This window comes from Eschrichtius robustus, chromosome 3 (assembly GCF_028021215.1).
Source record: "Eschrichtius robustus isolate mEscRob2 chromosome 3, mEscRob2.pri, whole genome shotgun sequence".
NCBI classification, from domain to species: domain Eukaryota; kingdom Metazoa; phylum Chordata; class Mammalia; order Artiodactyla; family Eschrichtiidae; genus Eschrichtius; species Eschrichtius robustus.
The window spans coordinates 131351894-131367775 of record NC_090826.1 but is presented as its reverse complement, the minus strand read 5'-3'; the positions used below and the strand labels follow the sequence as shown (position 1 = coordinate 131367775).

The window sequence follows — 15882 nt, the reverse complement described above, 5'->3', positions numbered from 1 at the left end:
ACAGCCGCTAAAATCTTCTGTTGTGGAAGGTTCCCTAGGAGTGAGAAGGGAGGAGGAGGAAAAACTGGAGGAAGAGATTAATCTGTTTTTTTCCCAGCAGGGGACTGAGGCCTGGCTGAGGGATAGCCTTTAGATTAGCACACACTAACCTAATCCCTCCATGGTAGCTAGAAATTTGCTCTTTGTAGGACTGGGGTTACTATTTAGTGGGTTGAAGAGATGGTTACAGATTTAGCCCACTTCAAAGAGAGTAAATTCCAATCAGCAGAAAGACATCAATAGGTCTTCGAAAAGAAGCTGAAATCTAAGTAGTAGGAGGGTGTTAGCAACCAAAAAGAACTCTTCCCTGCTTAGAGTTTAGGAAGGTGTGTGATATATTATTTACAAATAATATAAGAACACTAGCTGTTACAGTAATTGAATTTATCACCTTAAAAGCAGAAGCTTCTCTAAATATAGTACTTCTCTTGGTATTGGGGATGTATGCAATGAAGAAAGGACAGGAAAGCAAAATCTCTGCTCACCTGGCCAGACCCGAAGCAAAAAAAAAAAAAAAAAAGTGGGGGGAGGGTGATAAGGTACAAGAGTGTTAACGGGGTGCTTACTTGAGCACCATCTCTCTCCTCTATTCTAGACGATTTATTTTGAAACTAGGACTGTATTGTATGAAAAGAATTCCATTTCTCTCCTCTCTTAAAAGCAAGGGTTTGGCTAAACCGAATTATCTTGAAGGGGACTCCCATTTTACCCAAAATGAAAATGGCTTCTTTTCCATAAGGGAGAAGAAACTTCCAATAATCATAAGGTTAGCTTTAGATCCAATAGCTCTTCTAAGGGCCGAAACTTTTTCTGTCCTGCCCCAGACAGCTCTTAATTGGTCACATAGGCCTGGAGAGACGTTTTGGGGCAGTGAGTGTCCAAGCCTTTGGGCTGTTTACCCCTGCTGGGAGGCTGAACTCTTTGGGGGACTCTGTGAGAGAAATGACTAGGGCAAAGCTGGTGTGATCAAGAACCAGGATAAAACGGAATAAGAACAAATTCTTCTGGGGTGGAGGAGGAGAGATGTGAAAAAGAAACAAGAGCAGAGGGACGAGGCTAAGAGAAGGCCAAGGAGGAGAGGTAAGCGCGGGATTGGATGCAAACGTCAGAAATTTTCCAATTCACCATCTGGCCACTTGCCCGCTGGGCGCCGAGGCGCTGGTGGACCAGTTCTTCTGCTCAGGGGGTGGTGCGCTCTGGGTCCAGGCGGTAAGCGACACCACCCTCCCTCCCGGGCGTTGGTGGCCGGTGACTCAGAGCTTTGCTCCCGCGCCCGCCCCGCCCGTCCTCTTGCCCCGCCCCCAGAAGGAGGGGCCTCACTCTGGTCTCCGCCCCAGTCTCTGGGGCGGGCCGGAGCCCGAGGAAGAGGAAGGGGACGAGGACAACGAGCGACGGGGCGGAGGAGGAGGAGGAGGAGGAGGAGGAAGAGGAGGCAGACCAACAAGATGGCCCCTGCTGCAGGAGCAGCCTCAGCAGCAGGTGGGAGGCCGGAGGCGGCGCTGGCGGTGGCAGCGGCGGCCGTGGTCCGGCGGCCTGGGACAGAGTCAGAGTCGACGGTGGCATTGGCGGCGGCGGTGGCTGCCGCGGCGGTGGCGACGGCCGCCGGGACTCGGAGCTGAGAGGAGCTGCTGCTCGGACCAGCGCGGTGAGCGAGCGGCAGGCGGCGGCGGCGGCGGCGGCGGCGGCGGCAGCGGCGTGGGGAGCCGGGCGGCTGCGGCCCGGCCTCCGTCGGGAACAATAGGCAGCCGCGGCGGGGCAGGGGCTGTCCTCGGCCGCCCTCGGCTCCTCGGCCGTAGCGTCCGCCCGCCCGGCCTCAGGCCCCGCCGGCGGCCGAGGGGCTTGTCAGTGCCCGGCGTCCTTTAGGCCTCGGGCCTCCGCGTGCCGCCTGGAGGGCCTGCCGGGGTGGGTAGGCCGTGGGGAGTTGCAGACGCCGCCCTGGTCGAAGGGAGGGCGAGGGAGGGTTCGGCCAGAGGGAGGGGGGCCACAGGGCTGCCCAGCCCCGCTGTTCGTCCGAGGGCCTTGGCGGGAGTAGAGTGCGCTCGGGAAATGCTTTTTGGACCCCCAGTCTGTGGGGGTGGGGGAAGTGAGGGCGTCTGTAAACAGGCGCCGCCTGCACCTCAAGGCTGCTCCCTCCCCCTCCCCCTTAAGCACTCCTGTTCCTCGGCCAAATGGGTTTTACGATGTCTGTTTCCCTGGAGCTACTGCAGATCGAGCCCGATAGTCTTTTTTTTTTCTTCCTGGCGGCGCTGGGGAGGTTGTGTTTGCAGGTGTTTTTCAAAAAAATTTAAGTGCAGCAACACCAACAATTCTGCCTGGTAAAATGGGATTGTCAAGGGATGGAGAGAGATAGAGGGCTGAAGGATGTTCCTCTTTAAACATTTCTAGGCATCAGTTCTCTCTAAACAGTTTTGCCCACGTCCCGGTGAGAGTGGAACTAGGGCCCTTTTGGAACAGTAGATAATGTAACTCTTGACATCCCAGAATAGTCCCTGAAACTGGAAACAAAGCCGCTTGCTGGCAACGCGAAGACGAATTGTAATGTTTGAATAGAACTTTTTTCTTCAAAGGAACCGTTGTGAATTATTAATGTGCCGCATAAGAAACAATGTTAACTAGCATAAAATGGACCTAATGAAGCAGTTTTTTCAGGAGACAGAAGAGCTTCGTCTCCAGGCTAGAACTACTTTTCTTTTTTAATAATTTTCAAAAACTGGGAACAACTGTTCTGTATTGAATGTTTAGGCTGAAAAAGAGACGGCTCCTCATTATAGTTGCCCTGCATAGTGATTTCTGAAACTTCAACAGTTAACTACTATTTCTCCTAAACTTAATTTCTCAGGACATCTATCATGTACCTTTCCAAGTGAAGGGGAAAATTATCCAAGTTATTTCTATGTCAGTTTCTATACGTATGGAGAATTTATATTAAAATTGTTTGGATGTCTCTAAAAGACTGCTTTCCACTATTTAATATTAAATTGCGTGGTCCATCTAGTTCGCGTTCTTAAAAGGACCTGTGCTGGGCAGAGAAAATGCCAATTAATATCTTTCACCCATTTTTAAGGTGAATTTCTAATGAGAATTGTCCATATCTGTTGTAATTCAGAGCATTTTCAGGTTATATGAAGTTTAATGAGAGGCACTGGGCCTTGGTTCTTCCACAAGAGTTGACAGTAAATAGACTAGAAATTGAATAAACCTGGAGGTTGGACTGTTTTATTGTTGCTTAGGATTGAAGTATAATGGATGAATATGAATGACTTTCATTTTAAGCCTAGTATAAATAATGTGGATGTTTTGACTTTTTAGGGAGTGGGGAAAGAACAACTTTCACATGGCTTCTGCTGATGTGAATTTTCTGGGAATAAATTTCAAAAGGGGCGTTTTTTTTTTTGAGTGTTCAAAGTCATGATTTAATCAATCAATTTTTTTTGCTGAATTTTGTTAGGTTGGTACAGAATGCAAGTGAACTCTATCTCATAATGATACTTGAAATTATCTGTGACTCTAAACCTATTAGAACAATTGTAGTAACATACGAATTTGTAAGTGGTCAGTGTGCTTTGTTGTGAAAACAAATCTTATGTTGTGTCAAGGACTAATTTGCCTCATCAGTTTCCTAAAAACAAAGATTTTTAAGTGTTAAGGTTTTGTGTTTGAAATTAGATGCTGACCCAGCAGTCATTGAGTCTGGGTCCCAATTTATGCTTGATATAGAATTCTGTTTTTATTTGTGTCAGGCTGTTTTAAGATGTGATCCCTCAATTGTTATGTCTTCAGTATCAGTGTTTATTCCGATTATGTCAGTTCAGATTTTCTCAAGTTATATTTAAGAATTTTCTTCCAAGAAGTTTTGGGACCATAGCTTAAAAATTAGATTTGTATTTTCTCGGTAATATTAAAAGTTAATATATGTTTGTTTCGTTTGGAGAAATTTGAAAGGGTTTTTTTTTGTACATAAAAAATTTAAAATAAGTTTTTCAAAGCACATTTGTTAAATGAGTAAATGAGTAAAAATATTCTCATTTATTCCTCCTAATTAGTCTGTAATATAGGAAGAATCTGAGGCTTAGGCGAAGCTAAGTAGCTATAACTAGCAAAAAGGCCGCTTAATTAATAGGTAAAAAAGCTTACTCAAACTGAAGTCTTGTGACACAAATTAGATGCTTTACTATTGCTACTGCTGCCATATGTCCCAGGGTTAAACTTTGAAGCATCTCCTGTATTGACGGATTCCTTTTTTTTTAAAACCATGAACTGTGTTTTGTAATACTGTGCTTGCCTTTAGCTCTAATATCTTTTCTATTATCATTATTTGTACACGGCCAAATATTCACTTATAAGTTTGAGAACGTATTTACTCGTGTGAATTACCAAAGAAGCACTTACATTTGTTTTTAACAGATCTGAATGCCGTAAATATAGAAACTCATACCGTTTACATAGGACAAATTTGTGGTATTGCTGTAATTGTTTCATGGCTTTAATTTGTTATATAAGCAGTTAACTAAGTTGTGCCTTTGAAATAAATAATGAAAGTTTTATTTTTTTTTATTTTTAGTCTTTTTAATAAATTTATTTATTTATTTTTGTCTGCGTTTGGTCTTCATTGCTGCGCGCAGGCTTTCTCTAGTTGCGGTGAGCAGGGGCTACTCTTTGTTGCAGTGCGTGGGCTTCTCATTGTGGTGGCTTCTCGTTGTGGAGCACGGGCTCCGGTAGTTGTGGCACGCGGGCTCAGTAGTTGTGGCTCGCGAGCTCTAGAGCACAGGCTCAGTAGTTGTGACGCATGGGCTTAGTTGCTCCGTGGCATGTGGGATCTTCCTGGACCAGGGCTCGAACCCGCATCCCCTACATTGGCAAGCAGATTTTTAACCACTGCGCCACCAGGGAAGTCCCTTAGGGGAAGTTTAAAAATGACTTTAGTAACATTCGGTAGTGTTAAAGTCAGGTCAGCTAACATTTGGAATTCTTCATTTATAATTTTTTAAAGCCATAGACCATTTAGAATTCTGCAGTGTTTTTTACCTCCAGATATTAGAACTTGAAATGGAGTTCGGTGGGGTCTAATCAGTCCACTCGTACATATATCTTGCCAATGGTTGGCACCCAGTAAAGTGAAGAATAAACTGATAAGTGATCCTTGTTTGGCGGACACTTCAGAGCAGGATGTTCCTTGGCAAGGTATACTGACCTGGTTTAGCTTTGGCTATGTCCATGCTCAGGAGTTGAGGTGTTCTTTCGGATTGGATTCAAGTGGATTTAAATTCTCAGATTGACCTGCATCAGAACACTCACAGATTTCAAAATCAGCCTGTTCGTTAGGATCTTCTTTAAGATCGCCTTCTTTTTTGTTTAATCCTGGAGTCTAGACTGGATTTGGACTAGCCTTGGAGGTTATAGCATAATATTAATTTTGTCAGCCATTTATATAAAGGAATTTTTCTTACTCCAAAGTTTCTTAATGTTGATTCTATACATTTTCTCTTTTTTTAAATATTTATTTATTTTTATTTGGTTGCGCCGGGTCTTAGTTGTGGCATGCGAACTCTTAGTTGCAGCATGCATGTGGGATCTAGTTCCCTGAGCAGGGTTCGAACCCCGGCCCCCTGCATTGGGAGCATGGAGTCTTAACCACTGCACCACCAGGGAAGTCCCGATTCTATACATTTTGAAGTGTGAAGTTTACTTAATCTGAAGTGATGTTGTGCTGCATCCCCAAGACAGTTAGCTTTAGCATATTTATTTATATCCATTATTGGTCAGATTTGTGTCTGTTTACTTCTTATATTCTTATTTACTCTATGTAATGTTAGACATTTCTTGTCAGTTCACAATATTTTCCTGATTGAGGTTTGAGAAAAGAATTCTAGTAAAAAATTTGAGTTCATCTTACATGCACAGTTGAACTGACTCAAATTATGTTCTGCCCTAGAGAAATAAATGTTTTAAGGTTCATTTATATTTATTTGAGATTATTTATAAAGGTATGTTTGATGTTTGTCAAGCATTTTAGCACTGATATCAGTACACACCCATTACTGTGCATATATGGTAATAATTTAGTTCGTAATGCGTTTTTTTCTAAATATCTCCAAGATCTAAATAGCGTTTGAATGTGGTAGCAATGTTTTTGAAGAAGAGTTCTACAGTGGTCTATATATCTTAACATAAATTTTTTTTTAAATGGAGGTTTAAATTGCATAACATAAAATTAACCATTTTAAAGTAAACAGTTCAGTGGCAGTACATTCACAGTGTTGTGCAACCACTACCTTTAGTTCCAAAACATTTTATCACCCCAAAAGGAAACTCTTGTGCCCATTGAGCAGTTACTCCCCATCCCCCTCTCCCCCAGTCCCTGGCAACCACCATTCTACTTTCTGTCTTTATGAATATTACATAAAATGATTTTGAGCCAAGATTGAGCAAGAGTGCTATGTATAATTGAAATTGCAGGAAAAATTTTTGGGATATGATTGTTAGGAATCAAAAACCACCTCATTCTTTACATTCTTCTCTAAGTACAGTAGGCATGCTGCCAGGGATTCTTTATGGAAGAAAAGTTGGAAGTCACAGCAGTTCGAACTTTTCATCTTGATCACTCCAAAGAAGTTGTACTTAAGCTCTCAGACTCATTAGTATTTCCTCGTTGAGTTGTGAGAATTAACTAAGTTTTAATGTTCTATACAAATGTGAGCGATGAATAGTCTTATCTACAGCTTGTTTGGCTTTTGTTTTTTCTTAATATAGAGAAGAAACTTGGAATATTAATAGACAAGGACTTATATGAAGTTATATTAGAAAATGATTGTTAGATTGAAACTCTTTAATCTGTGTGAATCTAACTTTATTACTTTTTTTTAAATTAATTTATTTATTTTTGGCTCCGTCGGGTCTCAGTTGCAGCACACAGGAATCTTTTGTTGTGGCACACCGGCTTCTCTCTAGCTATGGCACGTGGGTTTCTCTCTAGCTGTGGCATGCGGGCTCCAGAGCACACTGGCTCAGTAGTCGTGGCACGTGGGCTCCAGAGTGCATGGGCTCTCTAGTTGTGGTGCATGGCCTCTCTAGTTGTGGTGCATGGGCTCTAGAGCACGTGGGCTCTGTAGTTGCAGCGCGTGGGCTTAGTTGCCCCTTGTCATGTGGGATGTTAATTCCCCGACCAGAGATCCAACCTGCATCCCCTGCATTGGAAGGCGGATTCTTAACCACTGGACCACCAGGAAAGTCCCCTAACTTTATTACTTTTATTCAGCTAATCTTTGAGGCTGTTTAGAGTTATGATTTGCCAGACACTCTGCTTGTTGAATAAAAATCTTTGAAACCTTGGTCTTGGCTCTATACCTGACTCCCTCCAAAAACATAGACACTGTTACAGAAGCAATTGGTTTGTAGCTTTTTAAAATTGTTTGTTTGATTGAGGGAGAAAATAAACAGACTTTTTTTCTTTCAGCTTTGACTTAAATTCAAAATTAGGTACTTCCCCTAATTAAATTTAAATCTTAACAATTAAGGTGAGAAGTGAAATACAGATTTTATGTTACTGTTAAAGATTTGTAATGGTTTACAGATACAGAAGCTCTAAATTGGGAAGAAGAATTTAAATTTTGATACTAATTTCCCCCCTTTTAGGAAAATTTTATTTAACTATTAAATTTAGTTATAAGAACAACTTAAAAAGTGATGAAAAGAATTATAACGAATATTTAGAACTCAATGCAGTAAAATTCCTGCTTTTCTTTAATAGTGACTTTTTTCAGGAAATATCAACTCTAAATATTTCTATGTTTATGTACATCTGATTAATCTTTAATAGTAACATTTATTAGAAAGCTAGTGTACTAAATTAATACATTCAATCATAAAATAACATCTTTAAATGAGGTTAAGTTTAGAGATCTATGCTTGAAAATATGGTTTAGTGGAACATTTGTGAATGAAACAGGATCATTATATTCTTAGCTTTATTATAGAACAGTATATCATCTAACCTGATCCCAATTGAGAATAAGTAGACAAAAAGACCTTTATCACAAAGTTAATGAACTAAATCATCTACACTAAGGCACTGGCTTAGAACCTCTCTTGCTCTGTACATAATTCTAAGAAGTTTGACATTTTCACAGCAGAATTTAATCTGCTGTTTTCTAATTTCACAGCAGATTAAAACATGCAAATTAGATGGGGGAGTAAAGGTACTCTAGGTAATATGGACAGCAAGTAGGGTAATGAGGTAAAAATCACATTAGCATGGGGCAGTTTAATGCAGGGCCACTTTTTTAGACTCTGAGTATATCATTAATTAATTACTGTATTCTGCTATATAACCTGTTGTTCCTGATGATAGATTCATTGTGGGAAAATTCGCTTTTTAAAAATTTTTTTTTATTTATGGCTGTGTTGGGTCTTCGTTTCTCTGCGAGGGCTTTCTCTAGTTGCAGCAAGTGGGGGCCACTCTTCATCGCGGTGCGCGGACCTCTTACTATCGCGGCCTCTCTGGGAGCACAGGCTCCCAGACGCGCAGGCTCAGTAATTGTGGCTCACGGGCCTAGTTGCTCCGCGGCATGTGGGAATCTTCCCAGACCAGGGCTCGAACCCGTGTCCCATTGGCAGGCAGATTCTCAACCACTGCGCCACCAGGGAAGCCCTCACTTATGTTTTTGATTTTGGGAGTCATAAAACTATGTACAGAATATATTAGAACATACACTTTGGAGTCAGATGTATCTAAGCTCCCATCTTTTGTCACATAAGCTTTATGATTCTTCATCTCTAAAAACAAATGGTAATATCTTCTTTTAAAGGATTGTTTTGTAATTTAAATGAGTTAGCATATATCTATAGTATAGCACCCATTCAATAAATGTTGTTTTCTTCCTTAAATTTTGTTTAACAAAAATCACTTTAGAAAGCTATTTATCTAGAATATTTGAAAATTTTCTGCTGTCAAATGTTAGTATTCAAGATACAAATAAACTGTGTATTTATGGAGTTGGTGGTCAGAAATGAAATACCATTCTCATTTTCTTTCCACATCAGTCTTTTCATTAATATGGACCTGTGCTGTTTAATATCAGCCACTAGCTACATATGACTACTTAAATTTAAAATTTTTAATGCACTTTTTTTTTTTAAAGCAGTGTGCTTTCTTTTTTTTTTTTAATTATTTTATTTCATTTAGTTTTGGCTGCGTTGGGTCTTTGTTGCTGCGTGCGGGCTTTCTCTAGTTGTGGCGAGCGGGGGCTACTCTTCGTTGCGGTGCGCGGGCTTCTCATTGCAGTGGCTTCTCTTGTTGTAGAGCACGGGCTCTAGGCGTGCGGGCTTCAGTAGTTGTGGCACGTGGGCTCAGTAGTTGTGGCTCGAGGGCTCTAGAGCACAGGCTCAGTAGTTGTGGCACATGGGCTTAGTTGCTCTGTGGCATGTGGGATCTTCCCGGACCAGGGCTTGCACCCGTGTCCCCTGCATTGGCAGGCGGATTCTTAACCACTGCACCACCAGGGAAGTCCTTTAATGGACTTTTTTTAAGAGCAGTTTTAGGTTTATAGAAAATTGCACTGAAGGTATAATTTCCATATATACCTTCCCCCACAGTTATTTCTGTTAACATCTTACATTTGTTATAATTGATAAACCAATATTGACAAATTATTAACTAAAGTCCATAGTTTACATTACGGTTCACTCTTTGTGTTGTACAGTTCTATGGGTGAGATTGTCTTCTTTCACTTAACAACGTACATTTAAGGTTCTTCCATGTCTCTCTGTGACTTGATAGCTCATTTCTTTTTATTGCTAAATAGTACTCTGTTGTATGGATAAATTTAAGTTTTAATTAATTAAAATCAAAATTTTAAATTTAGTTCCTCAGTTGCACCAGCGACATTTCAGGGGCTCAATAGCCACATGTGGCTAGTGGCTACCATATTGGAAAATGCAGATATAGCACATTTCCATCATCTCAGGAAGTTCTATTGAAGAATGCTGATATAAACCAAAGTCCGGTTCTCCATTTATATTCACTCTCACAGAGAACTTACCATTTGCATGGCCTCAATTTGTCCTAAGCCTACCTTTTCAATGTTTTTGCTTGTGCTGCCAGCAATCCTAAACTTGACATAATTTAAAATCCTTTACTCTCCCCCCAAAGAATCAGCCTTTCCAGATGCTGTCCATTATAATACGGTTTCTTATCAGGGCATCATCTTTTACTCCACTCTTCTTGTCCCTAAAATCTGGAGTCATCTTTTTCTTTCTTATTTTTTCTCTAAACCTTTTGAATATTTATCAAAGATAAACAGGTCTCAGAGCTAATAACTGGCAGAGTTGAGATTAGAATCTAGAACTCCTTTTTCTAGTTCTCTCTTGGGATCTCCACTAGTTGGGATTGCTTTTACAATTAATTTTAAAGTTGCGGTCACTTTTGAAGAGATTATTGGGGACTGTTTGATTATGTACTATGTAATTTAAAATATAAATCAAAACTATAGAGGCTCTAGCTATAGATTTAATAAATACTAATGTACTCATTCTTTAAAAAATTAGAACTTGAAATGAAGAAGTTTATCTTATTTCTTATCTTAAATAAGAAATTTATCTTATTTCTCTATAATTCAGTTATTATGGAAAAATATTTTTTCTTCTGTGTGTGATCCACTTTACATAATAAAAATTAATTACCTGTACTAATATGAATTGCCTGGTAAGGGTGAATAGAATTTAACTGAAGAGTGTTGCCATCCAGAATTCTCTATTGGTACTGATTTACATTTGTATTCTATTCAAATACTTTGTAAAATCCAATTTGGTTACCACATGAACTTGTACCTTCTTAAACATTCTTTAAATTACCATGTTAAAGTTTCCAGAGCTCTTTTGCCTTTCTTTTGGGGTAAGCTTTACCTCTACTTTTGCTGAAAACAGCTATACTGTGTAAGGTCTTGATTTGATCTTCTCTGTATACTGGTTATGCTTGCTCAAAAGTTCATTTTTGTGGAGACATTCTGTTAAAGAGTAGTAGTCTTCCATGTTTAAGTACTGTATTTAAAAAAAAAAAAAAGCCTGAATTTTAAACTTCATTTTGAAATGCTTTCCCTATAATTACTGCTCTTAAAACCCATGTTTTATATGTCAGCTTTTACATTAATTACTGTTTTGATTAAAACTGTCACTCTTTGCTCGAATCTGTCCTCTCTTTAAATTTATTAAAAACTTTTTTAAAACATAAGGCTCTCCTTATATTTAGAAAAGTTGAGTTATGAGTTATCTGAGTCAATTTTTTCAGAAATGTCATTTTATTATGTAGGTTTGCAGTTGACAAAATCTGCTCATAGGGACACAAAAGTTCCTTCCAATATATTCTCTTTCTACTGCGTTAGAAAAAATGAGGGCAGGAGAGAGAGAGGGTTTTTTGAAATAAGAAAATCCTTAGAGTAGAAAATGTAATATTTAAATCTCTTTAAAAACATGTAAGAGTAACTTAGAATATCACAAAGCTTAGAACAGTTAATGTCATGACAGCATCTTTGAATATTGAAGTTGTAGTACCTATTCCCATAGTGACGTGCATTATTTAATTCATTGTTCTCAGAGTGTTAAAACTTTAAGCGTCTTAAGTGTATCATGACAAAATGGTGAGGGGCAGAGGGGAAAGAATGGGCGGGGAGCAAAATCCTGTCAATAGAATCTCCATTTTTGAGAGAGATTTCAGGTTCACTTGTTGATTTTTTTTTTTTTTCAGTATTTTTTGTTTTTAAAAGACTTAGTTGGTTGGTTGATTTGTTTGTTTTAGAGTAGTCTTAGGTTCACAGTAAAATTGAGAGGAAGGTACGAAGATTTCCCGCATACTCAGCTGCCTCCACACATGCATAGCCACCCTTATTATCAACATCCACCGCCAGAGTGGTACGTTAATTACAATTGATGAACTTACATTGATGCTTAAAGTCCATATATTAGGGTTCACTCTCGGTGTTATATATTCTGTGATTTGCACAAATGTATAATGACAGGTATCCATTATTATAGTATCATACAGAATATTTTCATTGCTTTAAAAATCCTCTTTGCTCTGCGTATTCATCCTTCCTTACCCCAGCTTCTAGCATCCACTGATCTTTTTATTGTCTCCATAGTTTTGCCTTTTCCAAAGTGTCCTATAGTTGGAATCATACAATATGCATTTAAGTTTCTTCCATGTCTTTTTGTGACTTGATAGCTCATTTCTTTTTTAGTACTGAATGATATTCCATTGTCTGGTTGTACCACAGTTGTACCACTGGTGGACATCTTGGTTTGTTGCTTCCAAGTTTCACAGTTATGAATAAAACTGCTATAAATATCCATGTGCAGGTTTTTGTGTAGGTACGAGTTTTCAGCTCCTTTGAGTAAATATCAAGGAGAGTGATTGCTGGATCGTATGGTAAGAGTATGTTTAGTTTTGTAATACAATGCCAAACAAACTGTTTTTCAAAGTGGTTGCCCGATTTTGCATTCCTATCTGCAATGAATGAGAGTTCCTGTTGGCTCCACATCTTTGTCAACATTTGGTGTTGTCCGTGTTCCAAATTTTGGCCATTCTAATAGTGTGTAGTGGTATCACATTGTTTTAATTTGCATGTCCCTGATAACATATGATGTGGAGCATCTTTTTATATGTTTATGTGGAATGTATAATATTGTATAGTTGGACTCATGCAATACGTAGCCTTTTCAGATTAGTTTCTTTATCCTTATCTTTTTAATCTGTCACTTCACTTTTAGCTTTACCTCGCTTATAGGTAGTTTTAAGAATGTGGTTAATTTTGGAAGCGTACTATTTTCTTTTTTTTTTTTAATCAGTCATCAATTTTATACACCTCAGTGTATACATGTCAATCCCAATCACCCAATTCAGCACACCACCATCCCCATCCCACCGCGGTTTTCCACCCTTGGTGTCCATACGTTTGTTCTCTACATCTGTGTCTCAACTTGTGCCCTGCAAACCGAAACCGGTTCATCTGTACCATTTTTCTAGGTTCCACATACATGCGTTAATATATGATATTTGTTTTTCTCTTTCTGACTTATTTCACTCCGTATGACAGTCTCTAGATCTATCCATGTCTCAAGAAATGACTCAATTTCGTTCCTTTTTATGGCTGAGTAATATTCCATTGTATATATGTACCACAACTTCTTTATCCATTTGTCTGTCGATGGGCATTTAGGTTGCTTCCATGACCTGGCTATTGTAAATAGTGCTGCAGTGAACATTGGGGTGCATGTGTCTTTTTGAATTATGGTTTTCTCTGGGTATATGCCCAGTAGTGGGATTGCTGGATCATATGGTAATTCTATTTTTAGTTTTTTAAGGAACCTCCATACTGTTCTCCATAGCGGCTGTATCAATTTACATTCCCACCAGCAGTGCAAGAGGGTTCCCTTTTCTCCACACCCTCTCCAGCATTTCTTGTTTGTAGATTTTCTGATGATGCCCATTCTAACTGGTGTGAGGTGATACCTCATTGTAGTTTTGATTTGCATTTCTCTAATAATTAGTGATGTTAAGCATATTTTCATGTGCTTCTTGGCCATCTGTATGTCTTCTTTGGAGAAATGTCTATTTAGGTCTTCTGCCCATTTTTGGATTGCGTTGTTTGTTTCTTTAATATTGAGCTGCATGAGCTGTTTATATATTTTGGAGATTAATCCTTTGTCCGTTGATTCGTTTGCAAATATTTTCTCCTATTCCGAGGGTTGTCTTTTCGTCTTGTTTATGGTTTCCTTTGCTGTGCAAAAGCTTTGAAGTTTCATTAGGTCCCATTTGTTTATTTTTGTTTTTACTTCCATTAGTCTAGGAGGTGGATCAAAAAAGATCTTGCTGTGATTTATGTCAAAGAGTGTTCTTCCTGTGTTTTCCTCTAAGAGTTTTATAGTGTCCGGTCTTACATTTAGGTCTCGAATCCATTTTGAGTTTATTTTTGTGTATGGTGTTAGGGAGTATTCTAATTTCATTCTTTTACATGTAGCTGTCCAGTTTTCCCAGCACCACTTATTGAAGAGACTGTCTTTTCTCCATTGTATATCTTTGCCTCCTTTGTCATAGATTAGTTGACCATAGGTGCATGGGTTTATCTCTGGGCTTTCTGTCTTGTTCCATCGATCTATATTTCTGTTTTTGTGCCAGTACCATATTGTCTTGATTACTGTAGCTTTGTAGTACAGTCTGAAGTCAGGGAGTCTGATTCCTCCAGCTCCGTTTTTTCCCCTCAAGACTGCTTTGGCTATTCGGGGTCTTTTGTGTCTCCATACAAATTTTAAGATGATTTGTTCTAGTTCCATAAAAAATGCCATTGGTATTTTGATAAGGATTGCATTGAATCTGTAGATTGCTTTGGGTAGTGTAGTCATTTTCACAATATTGATTCTTCCAATCCAAGAACATGGTATATCTCTCCATCTGTTGGTATCATCTTTAATTTCTTTCATCAGTTTCTTATAGTTTTCTGCATACAGGTCTTTTGTCTCTCTAGGTAGGTTTATTCCTAGGTATTTTATTCTTTTTGTTGCAATGGTAAATGGGAGTGTTTCCATAATTTCTCTTTCAGATTTTTCATCATTAGTGTATAGGAATGCAAGAGATTTCTGTGCATTAATTTTGTATCCTGCAACTTTACCAAATTCATTGATTAGCTCTAGTAGTTTTCTGGTGGCATTTTTAGGATTCTCTATGTATAATATCATGTCATCTGCAAACAGTGACAGTTTTACTTCTTCTTTTCCAATTCGTATTCCTTTTATTTCTTTTTCGTCTGATTGCTGTGGCTAGGACTTCCAGAACTATGTTGAATAATAGTGGTGAGAGTGGACATCCTTGTCTCGTTCCTGATCTTAGGGGAAATGCTTTCAGTTTTTCACCATTGAGAATGATGTTTGCTGTGGGTTTGTCGTATGTGGCCTTTATTATGTTGAGGTAGGTTCCCTCTATGCCCACTTTCTGGAGAGTTTTTATCATAAATGGGTGTTGAATTTTGTCAAAAGCTTTTTCTGCATCTATTGAGATATCATATGGTTTTTATTCTTCAATTTGTTAATATGGTGTATCACGTTGATTGATTTGCATATATTGAAGAATCCTTGCATCCCTGGGATAAATCCCACTTGATCGTGGTGTATGATCCTTTTAATGTGTTGTTGGATTCTGTTTGCTAGTATTTTGTTGAGGATTTTTGCATCTACATTCATCAGTGATATTGGTCTGTAATTTTCTTTTTTTGTAGTATCTTTGTCTGGTTTTGGTATCAGGGTGATGGTGGCCTCATAGAATGAGTTTGGGAGTGTTCCTTCCTCTGCATTTCTTTGGAAGAGTTTGAGAAGGATGGGTGTTAGCTCTTCTCTAAATGTTTGATAGAATTCACCTGTGAAGCCATCTGGTCCTGGACTTTTGTTTGTAGGAAGATTTTTAATCACAGTTTCAATTTCATTACTTGTGATTGGTTTGTTCATATTTTCTGTTTCTTCCTGGTTCAGTCTTGGAAGGTTATACCTTTCTAAGAATTTGTCCATTTGTTCCAGGTTGTCCGTTTTATTGGCATAGAGTTGCTTGTAGTAGTCTCTTAGGATGCTTTGTATTTCTGCGGTGTCTGTTGTAACTTCTCCTTTTTCATTTGTAAATTTATTGATTTGAGTCCTCTCCCTCTTTTTCTTGATGAGTCTGGCTAATGGCTTATCAATTTTGTTTATCGTCTCAAAGAACCAGCTTTTAGTTTTATTGATCTTTGCTATTGTTTTCTTTGTTTCTATTTCATTTATTTCCGCTCTGATCTTTATGATTTCTTTCCTTCTGCTAACTTTGGGTTTTGT

The 15882-nt window shown here is 38.9% G+C and overlaps 1 protein-coding gene across 1 annotated transcript in view; it reads left to right on the top strand.

Annotated features, from left to right (window-relative positions):
• Positions 1–1442: 1442 nt before the first annotated feature.
• Positions 1443–15882, top strand: part of RC3H1 (ring finger and CCCH-type domains 1) — a 91962-nt gene continuing 77522 nt past the window's right edge. The window contains exon 1 of the mRNA XM_068541281.1: positions 1443–1684. The gene's annotated coding sequence lies outside the window, so the exon portion shown is untranslated. The remainder of the gene's footprint in view (positions 1685–15882) is intronic.